The sequence below is a fragment of the Macaca thibetana genome, chromosome 10, assembly GCF_024542745.1.
Source record: "Macaca thibetana thibetana isolate TM-01 chromosome 10, ASM2454274v1, whole genome shotgun sequence".
Classification (NCBI taxonomy): Eukaryota; Metazoa; Chordata; class Mammalia; order Primates; family Cercopithecidae; genus Macaca; species Macaca thibetana.
In genome coordinates, this window is record NC_065587.1 from 90,485,246 (window position 1) to 90,506,716 (window position 21,471).

The 21,471-nt window shown below is 42.5% G+C and overlaps 1 long non-coding RNA gene across 1 annotated transcript in view; it reads left to right on the forward strand.

Annotated features, from left to right (window-relative positions):
• The first annotated feature begins 564 nt into the window (after nucleotides 1-564).
• Nucleotides 565-21,471, forward strand: part of LOC126964155 (uncharacterized) — a 44,453-nt gene continuing 23,546 nt past the window's right edge. The window contains exon 1 of the long non-coding RNA XR_007729318.1: nucleotides 565-628. This is a non-coding gene — a long non-coding RNA (uncharacterized LOC126964155). The remainder of the gene's footprint in view (nucleotides 629-21,471) is intronic.

Genomic DNA, 21,471 nt, shown 5'->3' on the forward strand with positions numbered 1-21,471 from the left:
TTGCTTCTGCAACTCTCTCTCACTTTGATGTTGCATAAGGTATCCAATTTCTCTCTTTTATTCATTGTTAGTGTTATGAGTATTGAATTTATGTAACTGCAGGCTAACTGTTAGCTAATCTCCAAACCCACTTCTTCCAGCTAGACATAATTCTGCAGCCTCTTTTAGGATTAGGTATGGTCATGTGACAGAATTCCAGCCAGAAGAGTGTGAGCAGGAGTGATGTTTGCCATTTTGGGACCTGACCCATGAAAACTTCCTGTGCAATCCTCCGTGCTTGTTTCCATTTCTGCAGCAAACTTGGGTGCCATGTTTTGAAGATGGGGTGTGGTAGCAAAATTTCAAGATGTTCTCCAATGATCCTTGCCTCCTGGTGTTCACGCCCCATGTAATCCTCTACTGTACTTAATACGATGGATGTGTGCCAATAGGATATTGCAGAAAGGGCAGTGTGTGACTCCCAAGGTGAGGTCATAAAAGCTTTGTGGCTTCTGCTGTAACCTCTCTTGCACCTCTCTCTTTGGTGGAAGCCTGTCACTATGTCATAAGGACACTCAAGCAGTCTTGTGGAGAGGTCCACATGGTGGGGAACTGAGACCTCCTGCTGGCTGCCAGCACAAATTCTCATGTGAGTGACCATCTTAAAAGTGGATGCTCCAGTCCCAGTTCAATCTTCAGATGACTGCCACCCTACAAGAGACTCTAAGCCAGAACCACCCAGATAAGCCACTCCCAAGTTTCTTACTTATGAAAACTGATAATGTTTGTTGTTTTAAGCTGCTAAGTTTTGGGGGTAATCTGTTATGCAGAAATAGCTAACCGATACAGGGGGCCACAAAGTGAAAGGGGCTTAGGTCCCTGTGACTCCCTAAATTGGAGCTGCCCACTGAGACTTGGGCTTTGTCTCTCTCTCAGTGGGAATTCCAAAGCTTAAGCTCCTGTAGCTTTATGATAAATCTGCCTTTGTTAGACTCCAGTACATGTCTCTGCTTATTCAAGTCTTTCTTTTACGGCTGTTAGTAAAATTTTGTAATTTTTTCCTCTAGGTTTTAAATATTCCTTTTTTTTTCTTTTCATTTTCTTTTTTCCTCCTGTTTATTTCTATTTCTAGCCATTTAATAGTTGGTTTTGCCTTTGTAGATTGAATGGAATTTAAATGATCTGTGTATGTTGATCTTTATATTCTGCAACTTTACTCAGTTCTCATGTAAATAAATAAATTTGCCAGTTAATCTTGAATTTTCTAGATAATCATATCATGTGCAGAAAGTAACAGTTTTCCTTTCCTTTGTCAGTGTCATTTCTTTTTCTTATTCTGTTGTGTTGACAAGTACTTCCAATAGGATATTGAATGGTTGTGGTGAGAGTAGTTCGGTCTTGTCATTTACATGTCTCACCATTAAGCATGAGACTTGCTAGAGACTTCTAGTAGATTGAATTTAGCACATTCTTTTTGATGTCTAGTTTGCTAAACATGTTTTTTTATTTTTTATTTTATCAGGTGTTGTTTTGAACTTTATCAAATCATTTTTTGAACTTTATCAAATCTCTATTGAGATTATCATATAGTTTTTCTAATTTAATATATTAACACAGTTATTAACATAAATAGATCTTTGTGATTTCAAATGAATCTTGTATTCTTAATATAATCTTTATTTGGATATAACATATGATTCTTTTAATATATGTTGTTGAATTTGACTTGCTAGTATTATACTAAGGTTTTTGGGTGCATATTCACTAAAGAGTAGCACTTATTATTTTGTTTTCTGGAGTTGTCCTTCCCTGATTTGGATTTTTTTTTTTTAAGCTAGTGAAATGAATTGAGTAACTTTTCATCTTTTTCTGTTCTCCTGAGCAATTACTGTACTAGAGGGTCTATTTCTTTAATGTTCAGTAGTACCTCATCCCTAAATCTGTGTGGGCCTACTGTCCTTTTTTCCCCCCTGTTTTTTATTAAAGGACTAAAGCTTTGAATGCTTTTACAGTTTCTTGCAAAGTTTATCATCTACTCAGCCTTTCTGCTTTTTTCTTAAAGTTAATTTTACTAATTAAAAAAGTCTTCTCTACAATTCTATATTCTCTTTCTTTTTCTTAAAATTGTTTATTCTTTACTAATTTCTTAGTCAGATTTTCTAAGGCTTTGCCTATTTTATTAGTTTTTAATAAAATATCTTTTGGCTTAATAGATTAATTGTAATTCTTTGGTGTCATATTTTAGTAGCTTCTTTTAGCTTTATTCATTCACTTCATAAATTTCCTGTATGCTTATTTTGATCTTTTTCTAGCTTTTTGAGCTAAAAGTTTAGATAATTTATTTTTAGTCTTTCTCATTTTTAGATAAATGCATGAGCGCTGTAAAATTTTCTTTGAGTACAGATTAATCTTTGCCTGATACACTTTGATATAAAATGTTACATGACCTATTAATAGTGTATAATTTATAGTTTGAGTTTTAGTAGCTTTTTGGATCTGTGTTTTTTAGGTAGTTCTTATTGTCATCTTCTTTTCCCTATTTATCTTCTCTGTTTCTCTTCTTATTCTAATTTTACGTAAATATGGTCACCATATTGGTGTATGACTTCTTTAAATTTGTTGATAGTGTTAAATCCTTAATATTTTTTGTTCCTTTGGCCATATCAATGAGAGCAGTAATTAGGAATTCCCTACCATGATAATAAGTTTGTCAATGTCTCGTTTTGGTTTTGAATCAATTTTTGCTTTATAAGTTTTGAGGTTAGCTTACTTTTGATTAATATTTACCTGGCATTTATTTTTGCATCTTTTGTTCAACTTTTCCTTGTCCTTAGCTTAAGTTATGTGGCTTGAAAACAGTGTAGAGCTGGATTATGTTTTTGTTTTACTTCAAGCTGATAATCTCTCCCTTCCATTAGTGAGTTTCATTCATTCTGGTGTATTGTAATTATTTTTACGTTTGAGCTTGCCTATTCTCATCTTGCCTTTTAATTTCTATTTGACTCTTTGCTATGCTTCTATTTTCTCCTTCAGTGAAGTTTAGATTGAGCCAAAGTTTCACAATTTATTTTTATTAGATTTTCTCTCCCTGCAAGTTTAGATATTATGTATTTATATAATTTACATATCTTATTTCCATTTTATATTATATCTTATTTCTATTATTCCAGTGGGTCCCCAATGATATTTAACCATATTTACAGAATGTAACAATGTCTAAAGCCTGAGCTCACATTTTTGGGGGATACAGGTGAGTAGGTGAATAGAGGAGAACCTAGGGAGTCTATGGTTCATAGAAACGTCTGGCCAGAGTCCAGGCAGCAAGGAACTGTGAGGAGGACAAATAGAAAGTCGACAAAACTGGCAAAAGGAGCAAGCCAGGAAGCCCAGAAAAGCAGAGAGTCTCAGAGGCATAAATATCGGTCTCTCGTGGGACTGTTTACGGACCTGCCAGTGTGCATGTGCGTGTGCTTCTGAGTATGTGAATGTGTATGAATTATGCTTGCACATGTGTATGCGAGTGTGTCTGTGTCTGTGTGTGTTTGTTACTCTGAGAACTGAGGACAAGGGGAGGCAAAAGGTAAACGGAAGCAGTAAATATGTCCGACAGTAAGCCAGGGTTCGTTTCCACTGGACATAGTACCAACGAGCAAAGTCTGAAGGGGAAGAAGACCGTGAGGGGACTGAGCTCTTCCTGTCACAGGGGAAGAACACGTGAAAGGTGGATTTGGAAGAGTGGGTTTCTTTCCGGAAGAGGAATGGATCAAGAGAAATTCCATCTACTTGCATCAGAGGATACAGGTTGACCTAGAACCGTGACCTGGGGAGACAGGACTGGCGTGGTTAGAAATATCTCCTTTTTCACAGTGAAAGCCCGAATGACGTTATTTCTGAGACTTTGATCCTGTGCTGTTGGTGTTCTGTTTTGTACACTAGCTATCAGCACAAGAATCGTTTGTTGACAATGGTTACTAAAGAAGTTTCAGATCTCATCTCAATGTAATCTGTACTCTGATTAAATTATAAACAGATTTCTAGAATTCAACAATGATAGTCCATATGGTGTAGGAAGGGAGAATTCAAATAGAATATTCTATCATTCGGTGACGAGAGCACTAGTGACATGTCAGTTTATGAGAAACAGATATAGTACATAAAATATTCCCATGTCTAGTTTACTTCTCTCCGCAATCAGGGTTATGAAATCTTTTCTGAGCTAACTGATGCACAAAATGAAGTTAATTAATATGATTTAAAAAATACTATGTTTTTCATTCTACACGGTGTTTTTGTTGCTAATAGAACTAAAATCTCAGCACATTCACTTCCAACCCAAAATGAAATGCAACCTTTCAGTGTGACGCGGGCTTTCTTCCTACTCTGTTTCCTGTCATAATCTGTGTTTTGGTGAGTAAAAGGACGAATGGACTATGACTTATGCTTATAAAACACCTTTTATTTTACCATCTGTAAGCCTTATCTAAACATGACTGATAGTCCAGAACAGATATGGAGACAACAATGCAGTGAATTAGAGAATAAAAGCACTGATGGGAGGAAGCAAAAAATAGAAACCAAGGCTGTGTGCTTCATTTAAATGGTAAAGTTCCTGTTTAGAAAATAAAAATCAAACTATTTGAAGTCACTTTGGAATGCTGAGTTTTCTTTTTTTAAATATATATATACATATATTTTATTTCAATAGCTTTTGGGGTACAGGTGGTTTTTGTTTACGTGAATGAATTCTGTAGGGGTGAAGTCTGAGGTTTTAGTGCATCCTTTGCCTTAGTAGTATACATTGTACCCAATATGTGGTTTCTTAAAAATCCTTCACCGTCCTCCCACCCTCTCTTCTGAGTCTCCATTATACCACCCTGTATGCCTTTGTGAACCCACAGCTTAGCTCCCACTTATTAGTGAGAACATGCCGTATTTGGTTTTCCATTCCTGAGTTACTTCACTCTCAGAATAATGTCCTTCAGTTTCATCCAGGTTGCTGCAAAATACATTATTTCATTTTTTTAATGGCTGAGTAGTATTCCGTGGTGTATATAGATTACATTTTCTTTATCTGCTCATCTGTTGATGGGCAAGTAAGTTGCTTCCATATCTTGGCAATTGTGAATTGTGCTGAGACAAACATATGCATGCAGGTGTTTTTGATATATGACTTATTTTCCTTTGGGATACTGAGTTTTCTAATGCAGGTTTTGCTGTGTCCACTAACTGGAGAGGCCTTGGTAGCCTGTCATCTCCTTCCACCCTGTGGCTCTCACTGCCTGGGAATTCACGTTGTTCCTTTTAGCAGGCCTTCACCTCACACCTTATCCTGGCCCCTTGCCTCGTTGCCCCACTTGAGCTTCACACCTCCCACTGGCTTCTATTTGCTGCCACATAACTCCAAATGGCTGTGACCAAGGGCCAAGTTCACCCTTCCATCCTGCCTTGAGTTCTCACTCTGACATCCAGGAATATCAGCACTAGAGTCAGCCGCACACTCCCTGTGGGATGCTAGCTGCCTGTTCTGGACGTGAGAGAATTTATCTAGTTGCTGACCCTTCCCAGCTCCTCCTTTCAGGGGACGTGGTGTCATTCTGGCACTGTCCTGTCCTAACCTAGCCTTGCTGGTCTCCATGGTTGCAGCTGGATATCCAAACACCCAACACACATAACCATGGCTCTGTGCAGTGAGGAGGAGACAAGATCTCCCCAAACCATTCCATTGAGATTTCCTGTGGTTGGGTTCTGGTTGTATTTCTTTTCTTTTTTTTTTTAGACAGAATTTCGCTCTTTGTTGCCCAGGCTGGAGTGTAGTGACGCGATCTTGGCTCACTGCTACAACCTCTGCCTCCCGAGTTCAAGCGATTCTCTTGCCCCAGGCTCCCTAGTAGCTGGGACTATAGGCACCCACCACCGCGCCCAGCTAATCTTTGTATTTTTAGTAGAGATGGGATTTCACCATGTTGACCAGGCTGGTCTTGAACTCCTGACCTCAGGTGATCCATCCACCTTGGCCTCCCAAAGTGCTGGGATTACAGGCTTGAGCCACCGCACCCGGCCCTGGTTGAATTTCTTAAAAGAGTTGCATGATTCACTCTAGAACCCCCTCATTCTGCTCAAGCAGCAAGACAGGCTCCCTTCAAGCAAGGGCCACTGTTAATCAGGAAAAAGAGGTGATCAAGAATGTTCTCAATTTAAGAGGGTCAGAAACATAATCAACTTCTGGTTGATGATGGGAGGCCTGTTTTAAAGTTTGGTCTTGAAGTCTTAAGCATGCCTGTTCTGGTCATGAGGTACCTGGGGAGGAGGCTGGATGGCAGAGAGCTGGGAGGCTCTGCAGAGCTCCTTCAACCAGGAGGCTGCCTTCTTCCAGGGAGAGGCACACGGGAGACAGTTGAAGATGCAGTCATGATTAGATCCAGGTCAGTATTTCATCTCTGTGGGAGCATCCCATTGGCCAGCTTGTCATTCCAGAATCTCAGATGCATGCCTTTCAATTTCCCTTCCATCCCCACGGCAGTCTGGGTTGGGATCCAGCCTCTCACCCTCCTGGGCTGCCTATTTGTAGGATCTCTCCTCTCTCACCAATCTCATGCAGCAACCAGCATTACATTCCTGAAATATAGGTTGTTGCAGGTCCCTTTTTAGTCTACAGGATGGAGTGTCAACTTCTGGGTGTCCGACCAGCTTCCTTCACACGTTCTTATAACCTATTGTATTGATTTAATATCATTTTCTAAGGGGTCTCTGCACCTGGATGCGCTGAACCTTTGCGTATTTGGTTCCCTGAGCCTGGATAGCTCTTCTCTTCTTCTTTTCCACTGATCATGAGACTTCACAATTGTGAAATCCTTTCTTTAATGCTTCCTTTTGTGGGACGACCCCCTGAGGTAATCAGTGGGGTTCATTGATGTCCCCCCTCTTTTCCTCTACACCACTCTTTTATGCATCCTGTCTGGCCTCGTGTTGAAGTTGGTGTTTCTGGGATCCAATTAGGCTCATTGATGCTCTCTCTTTTCCTTGAATTATCATGAGCTGAATTTATTTGTCTTTGATAAAATTATCTGTAAATTGGGTCTATCTTTTAAGTATTAACCTTATTTCTCTCAATTCAACTTATTTCCAAATAACTATTAGGCGTACCCATTAGGTGATGAGTTTTAAAAAAAATAATTTGTCACTGTAGAAATATTCAAACATATATAAAAATAGAGAGAAGAGTCTAGTGAACTCCCACATCCCCAGCACCCAGCTTTGTCAGTCCTCCTCCATATTGTGTTGAAGTAAATCTCAGATATCTTTCTACTATAGATATTTCAACACGTTCCTCTAACAGCTTAGGAAACTTAAAAAATAACCATCATACAATTTATTACTTAAATATATTAGTATACTTTCAATACCAGATGGTAAGTTTCTTGCAGGATGGAGCTGTGACACCCTTGTCACGAACAAGCCTAGTTGCTAGATTCATGCTCACAGAGGTTGCTCAGCTCCCTATTAATGAACTGATTGATGAATCAATTAAATGACATTGTGATCATTGGCTATCACTGACACTTGCAAAAGGTAGCTCTCTCTTGTGCTGATATCATGTTAATCTCATCTAACTTTAAGGAGTTTGTTTCGTGACACATGGGTTTTAAAGGCCAGTACTCCACAATTCGTGGACACTCTTCTAACATAAAGTAGCTATTTGTTTTTTTTTTTTTTTTGAGACAGAGTCTTGCTCAGTCGCCCAGGCTGGAGTGAGGTGGCATGATCTCGGCTCACTGCAAGCTCCGCCTCCCGCGTTCCCGCCGTTCTCCTGCCTCAGCCTCCCAAGTAGCTGGGACTACAGGCGCCTGCCACTACGCCCGGCTAGTTTTTTGTATTTTTAGTAGAGAAGGGGTTTCACCGTGTTAGCCAGGATGGTCTCGATCTCCTGACCTCGTGATCCGCCCGTCTCGGCCTCCCAAAGTGCTGGGATTACAGGCTTGAGCCACCGCGCCCGGCCCAAAGTAGCTATTAAGCAAACCAACCTTAAAGTCAGGCTGACAGGGACCTTAGTGTATCAATTCCATTTCCAGCTTTATAGACTCAATCAAGTTATTTAATGTTTCTAAATCCAGTTTTCTTATTGGAAAAACAGAGTTTCTAATAGTACTTATCTCCTATGATTTTTGTGTGGGTTAAATGAGATATGAAAACACAAGGCAGTGTTGGGTACTTAGTAAGTGCTCAATAAATATTATCTGTTCTCATTTTTTTATGTCTGCAGAGTATTAATGTCCTTTTTTCTCCCACTTTTAAATGATGGAAGAAGATTGAAAATGGCAACTAGCATCTCATAAAATGCCATAAGATAATTTAGAAAAGTGGGGAGGTATTTATATCTTAAATCAACACTATATAAACATCCATGTGAGCCAACAATATTGTGTGCTCTCCAAGTGTTTTGCAGAAGCAGTGGGGCTCCTGCTGAGACGTGGTCTTGCCAAAACCCTGCAAGCTCCAAAGATGGTCTTTTCAAAATCTTTCTTCTCTATTGCCCCGGGCCATGTTCTTCCAGAAAACTGCCTGCAAGCAATTTCCTTAATCAAGTTGCTAAGGGCAACCCCAAAGACACAACATACCAAGCTATCTGTCCATCTGAATCCCAAAAGCTTTCCTTGTGCTTCCTGCTCTGACCAAAGAGGCATTCGAGGCACATGTGAGAGAACAGCTTTCCAGAAACCACACTGGAGTCCACAGCACAGCGGAAGGGGCAGGAGGCATTGGGACCGTTTCCAGATTTCTCTCTGGCCCCAATTGTCTAGATTTGCATCCAATCACTGCAAGAGTTTATCCAAAAGTTGTTAGAAAGATTTGGGTTTCACACAGAGTTATGAAAACAAGGTAGAAGGCTGATGTCTTCATTTCCCATGAAATCTTGTGGGTGTAAATGAAACATGTTTTAGTCTCAAATCCTGGAGCTGCGAGGTTCACAATGGAGAAATATCCAGGTCTCTTGAACAAGACTGGATGATAACCAGGGATAGTTCCCTTTTTTCCCCACATTCGTTTATGAGTTGGTCAAACTGTGTTCTACTCACAGGAGATTCTTAGACATGAGAGCTATGGGACAATCTCTTTTCAGATCCCGACAGTGTCCCTGGGAAATCTTTCTGTTCTTAGTAAACATCAAGTCAGATAAATCAATAAGGCTGGTGTTGGAGCTGAAGGTAAAACAGGAGGCACTAAATCACAGACCATGCCAATTCATGTAATTCTTAGCTTTGGGAAGTGTTTAATGCTGTGTAATAAACACCATCAAAAATCTCAGCAACATAAAACAACAATCACTGATTCTTTAAAAATCATGGGCCTCTAGGTCAGAGGGCTGATCTTGGCTTCAGGTTCCCAGTGGGTTCAGGCTTCCTCCATCTGTCTCTCATTCTGGGACCCGTGATGACCCAGGATGTAGTCATCTCATGGTTGTTGCTGAAGTCAATTAAAGGTGAGCAGAAATGTGATGTTTCTGAAGCCCTGAGCTTAGAATTGGCACACTGTCATTTTTGCCCATATCTTACTGGCCGAAGCACAATACATAGACAAGCCCAGAATCAACGGAGAAAGTGAAGTCCATTCACAGTGACTCATGGCAATGGTGGGAAGGAAGCAAGGGTTGCAAGCAGAGAATACAGTTTACTCCACAGCGTAACTCAAACAAGTCGGCCTGGCAGGGCCAAGGTCAGTCTTACTTTCTTGGCAACTGGGATGGCATTACACACCGGAGCTCAGTGGCCCATGGCTGAGATTGTATATTAGGAATTACAATCCAAGCAGCCTGAAGTACAGCCCAGGCTTGTGAATTTGGAAATTTCCATTCTTGGGAAATTTGTTATTGCTGTGTGCCACACCCCCTCCCAAGGTATAAGCAGTGCAGTAACTAAGTATTTTTAGGACATGCAAATCTACTATATTTTGTTGACTACAAGATAATAGGGCACACAGGATTTTCCAAAGCCACAATTCCAAATGGCATGAACTAGAAGCCAGGTTTTCTCACTCCATGTCAAGTGCTATTCTTCCTCTCTCTCTCTGTCTCTAACAATAATGCAATGATATTCTGAATTTAGTTGAAAATGACATTTGGATTTTGTTATAAGCTATTTGATTTTCCTTCACAAATTTGTTTATAGCAATGTCCTCCCAGAATATGCTGATAAAGATAAATGATGACAGTTATTGATGAATCCTGCTGCTGGCAGTTATTAATCAGCCATTGACTTGATGAAGCAGCCATGGATGCCACACCTGATGGCAAGGCATGTGGCCTGGGGGCCTGAGTGCAGCTGCCACGGGTCATTCATGTGGCTTTGGGAGTGCTGGGAAGCTACTGCTTCCGCATCTCCAAGGAGCAAGCATCCTGTGAGAGTGGAAGTGAGAGGTCAGTAAGGACAGGCCCGTTTTTTGAGCCCTTACTCTGCCAGGCATTGGGAAACAGAGAAACAGAGTTTCTGTCCTTGTGAAGCTTCAGCCTAGTGAACTATTTCTCTGCATCTATCATGGAACATTAAGAAGTAATTTTGGAAGAGTGAAGGACCTGGTAGGCACAGTTTACATAAACCATTTAACTGGCTCTTCCAAATGCCTCTTAAAGGTACGTGGCAATCCCATTTTACAGGTGAGAAGACTGAGACTCAGTGAGTTCTAGTAACTTGATAAAGCCCCACAGCAAGCTGACAGATGAGTCAAGATTCCAGTGCAGATCAATTGGACCCCAGTGTCTTTGCTTTTCCCACCACATGACTTATGGAGGATGGAGCATGCCTTCTCAGGAGAATGTGACGTCTCTGAAATTCTGTCTTCAGCAATGTCCTCTTTCAAATTTCATGCTTTCTTTGTTACCTCCATTTGGGTAGAAATTGTGTCTTATAAGAATTGTAATCCCCTGAAGTAATTGGAATGGTACTGGAGAATACTAAAAAGCAAACAACAACAACAACAACAAAAAACCCCCAAAACAAACAAACAAACAAAAACCATTAATGTTTTAAAAACAGAAATGCTAACGCAGCAACAAAAAGTAACCCTAATTGCAAAGCCCAGTAGAATTGTGCTTGAGATGATTTGCTGCTTTATTTTTGGAAGCCCTCCATATTACCACATTACTGTCAAACTCTTCTTGAGCGTGAACATCAAGAGAGCATGGATCAAATGGGAAAATCCTTTCTTCAGGATTACATCAGAAGAAAGGCAAGTATCCCATCATTTCACTGCCCACAAAAATACATTCTTTCCCTTTCCCTCCACTATTTTAAGACTTCATTGACCTTTTCTAAAGTCCCAATTTCCATTTAACCTCTGTGCCAGTCAAGACAGCCGTCCCAAGTCCCTAACCTTCTCCTTCACCCAGTGATCACTCTTTGAAGTCACCAAGCGTGCTACACACAGAAGGAAGCCATTAGCAGGGAGAGTTCGAACCTATATAGCCAACCATAAATTAGAAGTCTAAGGAAGCATTTTCAGCCACTGTGAGGTCACTCAGGCTGACTGCTGGCAGTGGCTTCTCATCGATGACAGGTCACTAAAAAATGCTCTCTAGGCAGCTCATTTCTGGTGGCAGCAATATTACTGTTTGGACTTCTGAAGTGATTTTTGTGATGCACATGGCTGCCACAGGCAGAAGTTCTGGAATCAGAGCTTTATAGACCCCTCCAGCTTGCTCCTTCTCCACTGGGGAGGAGCTGGGGGCCAGGCTCAGGTGGAGGCCTCTTAGTGCCTTTCTTCCTGGAGACTCACAAGGTATGAACAGGAGGAGGACCAGGGAAATAGTGGGCCAGGGGCTCTGAGAATTCTGAAAGTAGCTGGAGGGTCTGAAGGAGTCAGTGAAGTGTTGGTGGCAAGGTGGGTTTCTGGAACCAGAGCAATACGCCTCGATTCATTTATTCAAGAAGGCTTTATTCAACACATGCTGCATACTAGGCACTGTCACACCGAGAATACAGCAGTGAAAAAAAAAAAACCACAAAAATGTGGTCCTTGTGAGGCTTATATTTAAGTAAGGGAGACAGACAATTAAAAAATATAACTGATAAACAAACTGTCTAATTTGTCAGAAGGTGATAAGTCTGTGGGAAAAAAGAGGGATGGAGAGTGCAAGGGCAGAGATTTGCTTGCTCCCTCCCTCTGCAGAGGGAGCAGCTGGAGTGTGGTCTTGAGGTAGGAGCGTGCCTGGTGTGACCAGGTGGTGGCAAGGGGAGGGAAGCTGGTGAGCAGTGTCTGGGGGTCTGCTAAGGACTCTGGCTTTTCCTAGGACGACGTGGCATCTATTACAGGGTTGTGAGAAGAGGAGCGAGATGCTCTGATCTAAATTTTAAAGACTATTTTATTTTTAATTGATAAATAATTGTATGCATTTATGGGGTACAGTGTGATATTTTGACATATGTGTACACTGTGGAATGATTAAATCGAGCTAGTTGACATACTCCTCACCTCATGTACTTCTTACCATTGATTTGGTGGTGAGACCATTTAAAATTTACTTTTTCTTTTTTGAAATGTGATCTAAGTTTTAAAAGACTCCCTCTGGCTACCTTGCTGGGACAGGATGTGTACAGCCAGGGCAGAAGCTGGCAGCCTGGCTAGGCAACTATTGCAGCTGTCCAGACAAGACATGAGGAGGCTCGGATGCAAGGCAGTCGGTGGAGATAGTGAGAAGTCATCAGAATCAGGGCATGGTTTGAAAAAACAAGGACTTGTTGACAAATTGAATGTGAGGTGTGAGAGAGGGAGAGGGGTCCAGGTTGTCTTGGCTGAGAAACATGAAAGGTGGAGTAGCCTTCGATGGAGATGGGGGAGCCTGGGATAGAGCAGGTGTTTTGGTTGATGAGGATTTCTGTTTTGGACAGGCTATGGCTGAGCAACCTGTGACACTCCAGATGGAGATATGAAACAGGCAGGTGGATGGCAGGAATTCAAGGAGGATCTGGGACAAAGTGGAGACATAACTGGTTTTAAAGACTTGGAGCTGATGTGATTGTCAGGGGGTGAGTGAACACACACAGGGCCTGGAGCACCTCTTCATTTTGAGGTCAAGAGACGAGGAAGAGAGAAAGAGAGAGATAGCAAGGGAGCAAGAGAGCCAGGGGGCATGGAGGTGGCAGGGAGACTGGGAGAGGGCAGTGTCCTGGAAGCCAAGGGAAGGAGGAGGGAGTGGCCAACTGTGTGCAGTGCTGCTCTGTTGAGTAAGGTGAGCATGAGCCACGGCCACTGGATTAAGCCATGTGGTGGCCCCATTGGTTACTGTTCTGATCCAGTGAGGGGTGGGTAAGGAGAGGAATTGGAGCAGGCAAGACCCCGTTTCTCTATTACTTATTAGGCCTTCATTGTAAGAAAGGGTCCCGTAGCTAAGACTAACTGAAGAATATTGATGCAAAGACTGCAAACTACTGATGGAGATTGTGGCCAGAGATACTCAGAGAGGAGAAACCACTTGCCTCAGGGGCTGAAGGAACTTTTGGGCTTCCTGGCTAGAATGCTGAGGAACTCAGTGCTCTCAGGCTGCTGGTGGGAGGAGAGACCTGGGTTTGAGGAGGTGAATGGCCAGTCTTATGGATGGGGATCCACATGATGAATTTCTCCAGCTCCTGTGCACTCAAACTGCCATAAAAATCAGTTAGTGGGTTTGCGCTTTCAGCAGCTCTAGTAATTCATTTGGAGTGTCTTTATAGTGTACAAGGCACTCTTGCTTCTCAGTTTCCCTTAGAGGCTTAGGCCACTCCCAGAGGGCCAGTAAAGAGCAGCGGCCAAGTGCACAAACTGGGCCTGGGCTCAGATCCCAGCTCTGCCACATTCTAGCTGTGTGACCTTTGGCAAGCTACTTAGCCTTTCTGTGCCTCTGTTTATGCATCTGTAAAATGGTAGTAAGACTAGTACCTATCCCAAGGAGTTGCTGTGAAGTTGAACTGAAATACTTAGAGCTGTGTTCAGCTCTAACACAGAGTGAATAGAATAAGTGAACTGAAACACTTAGAGCTGTGCTATTAAGGCATTAGCATAATGGTCTCTATTTTAATAGGTGAAGATATTTGGAAATCTATAGAGGATGATTTGCTGCAGTTTACTCAAGTGACTTGAACTCCCCCTCCAAAGTCAGACCATTATTCCACAGGGATATTCCTCTATGTGGTTGTCTATCCATCTATCCTAGCCAGTATTCCGTTTCTAGCTGTAATTCAAATATTTTCACACTGGATTTTCTAGGGAAGGTGGCTGAGGGGGGGCTATCTTAGGTATACCCTTACACTTTTTAAAACTCTTTCTGTTTTGTTTTGTGTACTTATGCTCAGGTTTTGAATTTACCCTTAAATCTCAAAAGAAGTGTACTGAAAAGTATGAAATTGTCATTTATTATAATGATGAAATCAACTTCCTTAAGAATTTCACATATGTCAATGCATAGAAATGATTTCAAATAAAGTATGTTTCTGTGAACATAAAACATTTACTTGTTATGACACTGTAATCAGGGAGTCACAGATTCTAAGATATGAAATACTAAGCACCCCATCTCTACCAAAAAAAAATTTAGCCTGGCATGGTGGCACACACTGTAGTCTCAGCTTCTCAGGAGGCTGGAGTGGGAGGATCACTTGAGCCTGGGAGGTTGAGGCTGCAGTGAGCTCTGGTTGTGTCACTGCACTCCAGTCTGGGTGACAGAGGGAGACTGTGTCTCAAACAAACAAACAAACAATAAATAAATAGAAATACTAAGCAGACATTTGATTATCTCATGCCCAGATTGTATCTGGAGATAAGGGTATGCTGGAAAGAATCCTGGACTAAGAATCTGGAATTCTGGATTCTAATCTCAAATACTTATTGCATTCATGGTGAACCAATTACCTCTTGAGTTTCAGTTCCCCATTTGTAGAATGCAACTGGGTGACCTTTCCATTTCCTCCTCATTCCAATATTTCTATTACTCTGTCTTGGTTTGGGTTTCTTGAGAAGCAGAGAGGAAAAGTTAATTGGGAGGCAATCTCAGGAAGCACTGTTAGGGGAGCAGGGAAGTGAGACAAAAGAGAAAGCAGCCCATAATGGTACAGCACCATTCCATTTACCTCTTGGAGCCACTGGAGCTTCATCCAGCAGAAACTGGGAGTTAGTGTGGGACATGCTTCAGACCGAGGGAGCTGGGATATTTACACCCCAACTCCTGTCAGTCAGAGCTTGAGGGCTGTTCCTAAAAGGCTCTTCTGGTCTGCCACATGGAGGAAAATGGTGCAGGAAGTCCTTTTGGCTGAAGTGTACAGGTGCTGATGATGGGAAGATGGGCAGTATTCCTTGAAGTGGTGTAGGAGAGGAACACTCGCTGTTTGCTACACATTGACCTCCCAGATTTGCCTGTGATTTGGGGCTTAGAGAAATGTGTTGATTCTGTCTAGTAAAAGTGAGAGTCATTGCAGAACCAAAACCAGAATCTTAGTGGTGACTGTGCAATATCATTTGGTCTGGTGATTTTACCCAGAGCATCTCAGAACACTGGTATTTGTAGTATGTAGCCTTGCTAATAAATATATACAAACGTGTTGAAATGACTTGCTATTATATGACTAGAACGAACCCATGTCATCCTCATGATGTCTTGCTGTCACAGTCTGTCTGACCTGACTCCTCAAGCAAGAGAACAAGGGTTGGCAAAGAGTGCCCCAGAAATGCACAGCCCCAGGTGCCCGGCAGAGGGCATTAAGCATGACAGACATTGGAATGACATCTGCTGTGTGTGCAGAGCAGACTGATTGAGTGGAACCATGACCGAAGAGAACTCAGGTAGACTCAAGTGCTTCTGGGGAATTTGAGAAACTTCCCCGACAGAGAATTTACTTCAAGTCAGATACCTTCCCAATAATTGAAAATCCTGCCAATAATGAGGAAAGAGAAGTGTACCCAAATTCCTATTTCCTTGAATCTGCCCTTCAGTTTATTCATGAAATTGGCTCACCTGATAAACGAATCTTGCTCGAGAGCCTGCCATGCTCCAGCATTGGGGACCCAGCAGTGAAAAAACCAGTACAAACTGGCCCTCACAGAGCTTCCCTGATATGGTTTGGCTCTGTGTCCCCACCCAAATCTCATGTTGAATTGTAATCCCCATGTATCAGGGGAGGGAGCTGATGAGAGGTGATTGGATCATGGGGGTGGATTTCTGCCATACTGTTCTTGTGAGAGTGAGTGAGTCTCACAAGATCTGATGGTTTAAAAGTGTGGCACTTCCCCTTTTGCATGTGCACTCTCTCTCCTGCCACCATGTAAGATGCACCCTGCTTCCTCTTTGCCATGATTGTAAGTTTCCTGAGACCTCCCCAGCCATGCAGAACTGGGAGTCAATTAAATTTCTTTTCTTTACACATTACCTAGTCTTAGGTAGTTCTTTATAGCAGTGTGAAGATGGACTAATACATTCCCTTTTAGTGAGAAGATACAGACAATAAACAAACTACTACCTAAATGCACAGTGTCAGGAGAGAGAAATGTTAGGAACAGGAACGAGGCAGGGTAGGGGAGTGTAGAGGTTCAGCAGTGGTGTTTTAGTTTGGTGTTGTGTGCAGGGCAGACCCTCAGGTAAAATGCCTTTAAGACGAGATCCTGTGGAATGGAGGGAGGACCTAAGGAAGCAATGCAGATGGGTGGTAATGGAGGGTCCTAATTAGAAAAAACAGAAGATCAGAGAACCTAAGGCCTGAGTCAGGGTCAGTACCCGAAGTGGGGCTGAGCAGGGTGCTGGGGACAAGGTGAGGACAGAGAGGGCCCGAAGGTGAGATCAGTCATCAATCAGGTTAGGCCTTGCGAGGACTTTGGCCCTTACCCTGAATGGGAAGTAGAGGTCTGGCATTCTCTGCCTTTCATTTTGAGAGGATCCCTCAGGAGTGGAAGGGGAGCAAAGCTGGGAAAAGTAGCAATAAAGTACCTGCAAATGTTTTATATAGATTTTGTTCACATCTCCAAAAAAGTGCAAAAACTCCCTTAGCTCTGCATTTTCCAGCCTCTGTGGACTGAATTGTGCCCCTCCCCACCAAGTCAATATGCAGAAGCCTGAACTCCCAATGTGACATTGTTAGGGGGTGGGGCCTTTGGGGGGTGATTAGGTTTAGATGAGGGTATGAGTGTGGAACCCTCAGGGTGGGGCCCTCCCTTTCTCTCTCTCTCTCTCACCTATGTGAAGATATAGGGAGAAAGCAGCCATCTGCAAACCAAGAAGAGGGTTCTCAGCAGGACCTGGCCATGCTGTCACCCTGACCTTGGGCTTCCAGTCTCCAGAACTGGGAAAAAGCCAACAATAAATGTCAGTTATTTGAGCCCCCCAGTCTGTGGTATTTTGTTAGGACAGCCTGCGCTGACTAAGACACCAGCCAATTTTGTTTCTGTTTTCCCTCCCTGAAGTCAGTGAGGATGGGAGCTCTCTAGGTAGCAGTGTGAGGGTCTGAGGGAGACTACTGAGGCACATGGGTGGAGAGGGGCAGTCAGCCAGCAGGGGCCAGACCTTGCCTGCTTTGTAGGCCACAGAGAGGGACTGGTACTTCAAGATCTGTGGGAATGGGAGCGGGAGCCCAGGGAGGGCTGCAGGGAAGGACTTGGCTTGGGCTGCTGTGGAGAGAGAGAAGGTGGCGAGAGGGCAGGCCAAAAGTGAGGAGCCCAGAAGAGACACTTAGGCAAGATACAGGCTAAGATTGCAGTGGCTGAGAAAGGGGCAGCCACCATGAGGAAAACCCTCAGGAACGCCATAGAGAGGGTTGTTCCAGATGACTCCAAAAGCCCCCTCCAACTCTAAAGTTCCAATCATTGGATACTCAGAGCATTAGTAGTGTCAGATATTATTTCTTTCTTTCTTTCTTTTTTTTTTTTTTTTTTGGAGACGGAGTCTTGCTCTGTCGCCCAGGCTGGAGTGCAGTGGCCGGATCTCAGCTCACTGCAAGCTCCGCCTCCCGGGTTCACGCCATTCTCCTGCCTCAGCCTCCCGAGCAGCTGGGACTACAGGCGCCCGCCACCTCGCCTGGCTAGTTTTTTGTATTTTTTAGCAGAGACAGGGTTTCACTGTGTTAGCCAAGATGGTCTCGATCCATATATTATTTCTTAACCATACCAGAGGACGGAGCTGGGGACTATTTGGGAGGTAGAAGTATCGAAACCTGTGGGCTGAATGAGGCTGTGTGTGTGCGTCTGTGTGTGTGTGCGTGTCTGTGAGTGTGTGCCTGTATGTGTGTGCATGTCTCCGTGTGTGTGCCTGTGTGTGTGTCTATGTGTGTTTGTGCACGTGTGGCTGCATGTGTGTGTGTCCATGTGTGTCTCTGCGTGTGTGTGTGCCTGTGCGTGTGGTGTGGGTGGGAGTTGATGAATGGGGAGAAATCTAGGAAGAGTCCCAGATTCAGGCGTGAGCAAATGGCGGGGTGGAAGGGCAGACAGGTGGGGTGTGTCACTGGCCAGAGGGGAGGGTGCAAGAGAAATCATCGACCCTTGCTCCAGAGGTCCCAGGACACCAGAACTTGTGCAGTGGCCTTAGTGACAGGGACACTGCCAAGATCAGATGCTGGAGGGCCATGTGGAGAAACACATGAACCCGGGGCCAGGTGGGCAGCAGAAAATGTGAGACAAAGCTCAGGAAATGGGGGCTCTGGGGATAGGAGGGAGGGACTCTTGGGCCAGTCTTGATTGGGTTTCCTTTGAGGGCTTAGAGCCTTGTCCTGGGCGAACACCTTCTTATAGGATAGGACTGGGAGACCAGCAGGTGACAAGGACATTGCGAAGTAGGTATCCAAAACCTGGGTCACTGCTGTAATAACCAGAGTCCTGTCTTTTTTCTGAATGGAGAATTTTAAGAGCCAAACATTAAATTCTTTATTTTTTAAACTTGAAAATTTCAAATACGGACTGGTTCACCACCAGGAACGCCACAGAGAGGGTTGTTCCGGATGACTCCAAAAGCCCCCTCCAACTCTAAAGTTCCAATCATTGGATATTCAGAGCATTAGCAGTGTCAGGTATATATTTCTTAACCATACAATAGATTTCCTACTTTAACTACATACATTTGTTTCATAACCAACCACTATTAGGGGCGTTCTGTGAACTTACTTCGTGTGCCATTGAATTTCTAATAGGTGATATCTAATCTTAAATTGTAGCTTAGAGAAAAGATGTTGCTATTCTATTGCTGAAACATAATTGATATATAAGGAGAGTTTGGCTTTGAATACATTTCTTTCTCTGTATATATTTATTTTAGATTTCTTAAGTGAGTATTTGATTCACAAAATATTGAGGATATTGCAAAAACATGATTTTACTGGATTTTTCAGAATCATAAAGAGAAGAATAATTCTTTTATAGTTTAGTAACTATCTAAAACAATTTAGACACTTTTGACCTTATTTTCCTGATGTTTCTTTGAGATGAGGAGGTAGTAATTGCAATTTCACTTTTTCTATTGAACAAAAAACTAAATGAAGTGTGTGACACATTGCTTTTCTAACCCAAATTCCACAGTGCAACGTGACTTTGCACTAGAAAAGTCTTTGAAACTAGAACAAAAGAGAGAGTGGAAAGGGAGACTCAACTAGAACCAAGTAGATACCACATCTGACAGAAAAGTAGATTATTTTCAGTCCACTGAAGGATGTGCTGAATGAGGCAGTGTGCTTCCTCTCATTTCATTGCCTGAACTCTATTTAGATACTGTGGAATGTTCTGGGATATTTGCTGAGCTTTAGATTTAGTAAAGAAATATTTTATTGTTCTAGCAACAACAACAACAAAATAAGTTATTACCTTAATTAGGAAGTGATCTGAGAATCTCATTTTGATATAGAAGCGGGGCAGGGAAGTGATGGGAAGGGAAGGGCGTGGTCCCTGGCTGGGACTCCATCTCTGGATTTATTCCCATGGACCTAGGTGAGGACAGGGATTTCTGTTTTTGTGCCCAAATGTTGCATGTTGCATTTCCCAAGACCACCCCAGCCCACCCTGCCCCCATCCTGTGCCTGTAAAAACCCTGAGTCCCTGGCAGGCAGAGACACAAGTGGCTGGATGTCAAGAGGAACGTTCTGGCGGAAGAGCACATCGACAGGCGCCCGCAGATGCCAGGCCAGCAGGCCATCGACCAGTGGAACTACATGGTGATGGATTGGGAAGAACCTTGAATCCGGACATGACCATTCTACAATGTTAGTGTTAATTTTTTTTCATGAGCAAGGTGTGTATAAATAAGTAAATAAGGGCATAATGTCAGGTAAACTGAATGGCTGGAAAGTGGCAACCAGGATTTAGTTATTTGGCATTATCACAGGTTTTTCAGAAACACTCAATTTTTAGCAGAAACAAGTCCCCTCCAAAATTCAATGTACTGCAATTGATTTGCATGTGGTTTAATGCTGTTAACAGTCTATAAATAATGGACTCAAATATTTGAAGTTGTAGATGCTTTCATACTGTTTTAAACAAACATAAGTTACAGGCAAATGGTTAAGAATACCAGAAATATTGCAAGAATGCTCTTTTTAAATTCTGAAGATATTGCTTTATTTTAAAGCATCAAGGAGGATTTAAATTTTGGGGAAAACAGAGGAGGCATGAAGATTTCTGAACTCGCTCACACACAAACCCGTCACAGCAGCTGTGATCTATAAGCCAAATTTGTGTGAGAAGTTTTCTTTTTTGAGTAACAACAAAACAACGAAAACCCTCCTAAATGAAACTGGGAAAGGACTAGAAACTTTGTTTTCTTACTAGTGTGAGGGTGGAAACATATTGGCTTTCAAGTGAATTGGCTGTGACCACAGCAGCACTTGGATCTGAGGGGGCCGAGATTGCAGGCAGATGTGAGTTTGGCACTTGCATGCCCACGTTAAAAAACTTTCCTCCTTTCTCCTACCCACACATTGAGGCTGGCCTTGCTGGAGCGGTGCAAACTGATTACAGACACACATTACCTGGAAACATGCCGTTGACTTAACATGGGGCCTGTCTACTTAGGCTCTGATTTTTGAAAATGCAACTTTTATCCAGAATATTTGACAAATGCTCAGAAATGTATATTACGCCAGATAGCTGTCAAAGCAGCAGGCTTCTCCCCTGGAGAGTTCATTAACCTCATTTCCACTAGCTGAGTAAGGAGCTCTGTCTTGCCTGAGAGGGACCATGGTACCAACATGTATGGATTCCAAGTGAGGAGGGAGAAAAATAACTGAAGTATGAGAAAATAAAGATTTCTTGATAAGGCCCAAATGCTAGCTCATTTCCTATGTTTTAAATGCCCATTTTCTGTTTATTTTAATTACCTATGCATTTATCTATTAATCTCTTTTCAAAATGCTTTGAAGGTGTAATGATGATATGCTCTTTTCTGAACTAATTTCCTTAATATACAAAGAGCTCTTATAAGTCAATAAAAATGTCAAAGCTCATAAACGCAAAGAGAAGTGTAGATGATTTTAAAAGATTTTCACTTATTAGTTGAACAGAGATGAA